General features: G+C 50.2%; 1 pseudogene; it reads right to left on the reverse strand.

Moving 5' to 3' along the window:
- Nucleotides 1-4,425: 4,425 nt before the first annotated feature.
- LOC114898183 lies at nucleotides 4,426-5,031 on the reverse strand (annotated as a pseudogene).
- Nucleotides 5,032-5,335: the final 304 nt, after the last annotated feature.

The raw sequence follows: 5,335 nt of genomic DNA on the forward strand, positions 1-5,335 counted from the left end.
CCACCCCCTGACATAATACTGTCTTTTAAAACATAAACCATGGACTTCCCTGGTGGCAAAGTGGTTAAGAATCCACCTGCCAATGCAGGGGACATGGGATTGAGCCCTGGTCCGGGAAGATCCCACATGCCACGGAGCAACTGAGCCCGTGCGCCATAACTACTGAGCCTGCGCTCTAGAGCACGTGAGCCACAACTACTGAGCCCGCGTGCCACAACTACTGAAGCCCACGCGCCTCTTAGAGCCCGTGCTCTGCAACAAGAGAGCCACCGCAATGAGAAGCCCACACACCACAACGAAGAGTAGCCCCGGCTCGTTGCAACTAGAGAGAAAGCCCACGCACAGCAACGAAGACCCAATGCAGCCAAAGATAAATAAATTTAAAAGTTAGTTCCTTTAAAAAAACCAAAATCTAAAACAAATAATAAACCGGTCACATCACGTCCCTGCTTCAGGGCCTCTGACAGCCTCTCACTGTACTCAGAATAAAATCCGACTCCTTAGCATGGCCTCCAAGGCCTAACTGATGTGACTCAGCCTATGTTTTCCCTCCCCGCTCCACCACCGCCCCAAATCACTCTGCTCCAGCCACACTGTCCTGACGGCTGTTCCTCAAACACTCCAAGCTCAGGGCCTCTACACTCCAAGCTCCTTCCAACCTCAGGGCCTCTACACCTGCTTGGAATTCTCTTCCCCAGACCCTCCTATGCCTGGCTTCTTCTCCTTCAGGTCTCAGCTCAAATGTCACCCCCTCAAAGAGGCTTCCCCTAGCTCCTTCCCAACCCTGGCTCAGGAAATGTATACATAGTTGGAAAGATAGCTTTCCAACTATCCATCCATTCCTTTACTCTGTTCTATTTTCATAATGCTTTTCATTATCTGAAATTACCTGATTTATTAATTTGTTGACCTGTTTTGTGTGTTTCCTTAATATTTACTGAGCCCCTACTTCGTGCTGTCACATTGTTGACTTTAAAATCAAACAGTCAGCTATTTTACCAGCAAAAGTGCGTTTATTTGGGAAGAGCAGAGCATTGCAAGTTCAGAAAGCAAGCCGCAGCAAAAACCACAGGCAAGTCCAACAAACAAAGGAAAGGAACTTTACCTTATAGAGATAAAGGAGGAAGTTGGAAGGGGTTGTTCTGAACTGAAGTCCATTGAATAAAAGTGAGAGTTCAGGGTGATGATGGTTTATCATTGGCTGAGTTGCTAGGGTAGTTGATTTCTTGTAGGAGGTGCAAGGTGCATCTTTTCCTGTTGGGGCCTGTAATTGATGATTCTTCCCTGTTGAATATTATTCTGTTGGGGTCTGTAATTGACCTGGAGTGGTACTTTGAGAGCTTCCTCTTCTGGCCTCCGGACTTCATTGCAGTGAGGTTTCCTTTATTAATTTTCACACTATGAAGGGCTGTTATCTCCAGCACCAAGAACAGAGCCTACACATGGCCCTTAAATATGTGATGAGAGGATGTGAATTCGTCCAGGCTCTGAGAGAATAGACATTGGTCGGATATCAGGTGTAACTGGAGAATGGGAAGCACCTAACAGAGGACTCGGTCGAGCTTGGGGGTCAGGACAGCTGAGCTAAGACTTGAAGGATTTAGGTGCAGAGAACAGAAAGTAAGTATTCTAGCTAAACAGAAAGGAATCCGTTACAGAGTGTTATGTGTTATAAATAATCAGGAGACCTGATTATTTCAAGAGAGCTGCCCCTGGCTCCAGACCCTCACCACCCCTGCTGAAGCCACCAGGATCAGGGAGCCCCGGCTGCCACCACCGCCTGTCATAGTGGGTCGGCACTGCCAGCAGACTCGCCACCAGCATCTGCACAGCCCAGCCCCGCCTCTCACCCCACCTGAACCTGGTGCCCACACGCTGGAAATAGCCACAGAAAAAACCCAAACCTCTGCAAACAATGCTTGTCTGCGGAAACTCACCTCCACCTTCCAAAAGGTCATGTAAGTGTCTCCAATTGGCTGAAGCTAAGTCACACGCAGAACTCTAGCTCTAAGTGAAAGGGCGTCTGGGAAGTGTGTTTTCAGCTTTCTAGTTCCTGCACTAAGGCAGGTCCAGAGAGGAGGGGTGAATGGATATTGAGTGACAGTCCATTGTATGCATCACCGTGTGTATGCGTATGTGTGCCTTGTATGCATGCGTGCATGTGTGTGACGGGGCACAGTAGGAGGAGGAACAGACCATCAAGACCAGAGAGAAGGAGGCATTCTCAAAAAGACCATCACAGACCTTTCCTCTGTGAGGACCCGGACCAGAGCTCCTGAGGGCCTTTCAGCCGAGGTAGGAGAACAGGCTTTAACTGTCCAATGGTTTAGTCCTACTTCCTTATTTTACTAATGGGAAAAGCAAAGCCAAAGGAGTTACGTCCTCGCCTAAGGCCACACTGCAAGTCGAGACATTGGCCTACACCCAGCCGGGTCCCTGGGGGTTAAGGTCTGTGCTTTCCCCTTGAGGTGTGACCAGGTTCCCAGGTGGGCGCCCAGCTACGAGGATGCCTGGCTGCACAGCCCTCCCCCTGCTCAGCAGGATTAGTTTCTGGTCTTTCCGGGGCACGCTCCAATGTACTTCAATAACAGCAAACATTTACAGATGCCTCCTCTGAGCCAGGCAGTGTGGCAGGTGGCGGTGGGAGCTGTATGAACACATAGGTTGCGATTCTTCCCTCCAGCAGTCCCTAGCCTTGTGGGCGAGTCGGGTGAATAATACCGACAGAGTCAGGAGGCCAAAGGGAGGGAGAGGGCACCGAGGGGGCATCCTAACTGCTGTCAATAAGGACACTGAGACTCAGAGAGGATCCCTGACCTGAGCAAGGTCACACAGCCCATAAGTGGCTGAGCCCAGAATTTGAACTCAATATATTTTGTTAATCTGAAACAACAAAACAGTTATTTTACCAGCAAAATGGGTTTATTGGGAAGCAGCAAAGAATTGCAACTATGGTAAACCACGGGCAAGCCAGGTAAAGGGAAGGAGAGGAAACTTTTATAGAGAAGGGGAAGTTGGGAGGGGCTGTTATAAACAAAATGTCCATTGGAGGAAACTGGGAGTTCAAAGAATAGTGGCTTTTCATTGGCCGAGTTGTGTCAGTCTCTCATTGGCCCAGCTGTTTTCAGTGGAGGAGAAAATCTTTCTTCCTCCTGCTGCAGGTAGTAAAGTAGTTCATTTCCTGCTGGAGATGCAAGGTATGTCTCTTCCCATTGGGAATCAGTATGGATGGAGTGATACCCTTATGAGAGCTCCCCGTTTTGGCTTCCCACTCCATTTTAGTGAGGTTTCCCTTCTTTCGTTAATTTTCACAGTTGAATCGAACCCCGTAATTTTAGAATATAGGAGGCAGGTAGCAGAGAGTGTGGACTTAGATGTCACCTAGACCTGTGTCCAAATCCTAGGCTCAGCCCCTTACCAGCTGTGCGGTGGGTGAGTTATAAACCTCTCCTTGCCTTGGTTTTCTCATACATAAAATGAGGCCATGACCACTTCTTCCTTGTGGAAAATGTGGGAAGGTTAGGTGAGTTAATGCACGGAAACGGTTGAGCCCGTGCACGTAGAAAATCCTCAATAAGTGCTAGCTAATGCTAGCTCTGTTTATTCTAAGTCAACCTACCGGCTCCAGGCTGCTCAGGCTATAAGTGTGCATAGAGGCAAGGTGGCTCGTCTTGGGTCTTCTAATATGGAGAAGTCACATCTCTTTTCCAGGCTGACCTTGTATGTAATGAGAATTTAGTGGTTACCAGGGGCTGGGGGTGGGGAGGTATTGGTCAAAGGGTACAAACTCCCAGTTATAAGATTAGCAAGTTTGGGGATCTAATACACAGCTTGGTAATTATAGCTAATGATACTGTATCATATCCTTGAATGTTACTAAGAGAGTAGATAAGTGTTCTCACCATAAAAAAGAAATGATAACTATGTGATGGGATGCAGGTGGTAGCTAATACTATGGTGGTAATCATTTTACAGTTTATAAATGTGTCAGATCAACACATGCACCTTGAACCGACACAATGTTATGTGTCAATTATATCTCAGTGAAGCTGGAAAAATAAAATAAAACTTAACCTTGCCCAAAAGAGGTCTGACCTTTGCTCTCACCTTCTGGACGGTAATCTTTGTTTGCCGGGGGGGGGGGGGTCTGGGACTAGCCAGATAGTAACAATGTGATTTTTCTTAAAAATATGTTTCTTCTTGTAAAATCAACGTCCTAATAACTTGGCTAAGCCGGTGCAGCTGGACTGCAGCTGGTGGCACGGAGCCAGCTGCACCCCAGGGTTGGTGGACCAGCTGCAAAGGCCCCTGGGCCACTGGCCCAACCAGCCAAAGGCTAAGAGGTGGCAGTTTTAATGTCACACGTTGAAAAAGTGCCATCTTGACCACACTTCCTGGCAGCATTCAATATTCTCAGAGGGGGGCCTAAAATTTTGTAGGCAAGCCCCACCGATGGGTGATGCTGTTGAAGTGGGTGATGGCGTTGATGGCGTTCAGGAAAAAGAGGAAGGAGGCCGTGAACTTGCCCCAGAACATCAGGGTGAGGCCGATGAGCGTGACCTGGTTCCTGAGAAGGATCAGGAAGCTCAGGAGGCCCCTGAAGGAGAAGATGAACGAGACAAGGAAGAGGGTGGAGCCCAGGGCCCACTCGCGCCATGAATGGGGGTCCTCACACACCTGGGACACCATGAGGAGCTCCAGGACCAAGATGGCAACCCCCACGGCCAAGGTGGCCACGCTGTGGGCCACGGCCATGCCTGAGGCCAGCCTGGGCACGTGGGCCTGACTCAGGTCTTGGAGACAGTGCAGCCCAGTCTGGTTGGAGGCGGTGCAGAAGCGCCACAGCCAGAAGAGGCGGTTGTCAGCCCGGAGCCAGTGGTCATCACAGATGGAGATGGAGGAGAGGACCACAGACAGAGGGGCACACAAGATGATGAGGGCCCGGATGAAGGATTCAAAGAAGGGCCGGTGGGGCCTCCTTTGGGCCAGCAGCCTCTGGGCTTGCAGGCAAAGCCTGCAAGGACCGTCCATTCGGGAGCTGAGGAGGCGAGCTGATGGGATGCATCCACTAAAGGAAGCTCACCCACAGGGCAGTGGTCCTGCCAGGGTGCTGACTTCCCTTTGCTGAGCCTCACGCCTGAGGAGAGGGGTGGGAAGGGGTCAGTTCTCAAACAAACCCCTGGCACCACTCTGCACGCTACCGAGGGCTGTCGTCCTGTGCGGGGGCTTGGCCGTGCGCTCCTGCCCGGCTCCCTCACACCTCTCTGCTCAGTAACAATGTGATTTAGGATGGGGGCTGGCCATGCCAGAAAGACCAACGGCATGGCTTAGGGTG

This window comes from Monodon monoceros, unplaced genomic scaffold (genome assembly GCF_005190385.1).
Source record: "Monodon monoceros isolate NGI ecotype Baffin Bay Population unplaced genomic scaffold, NGI_Narwhal_1 Super_Scaffold_18, whole genome shotgun sequence".
Lineage (NCBI taxonomy): Eukaryota > Metazoa > Chordata > Mammalia > Artiodactyla > Monodontidae > Monodon > Monodon monoceros.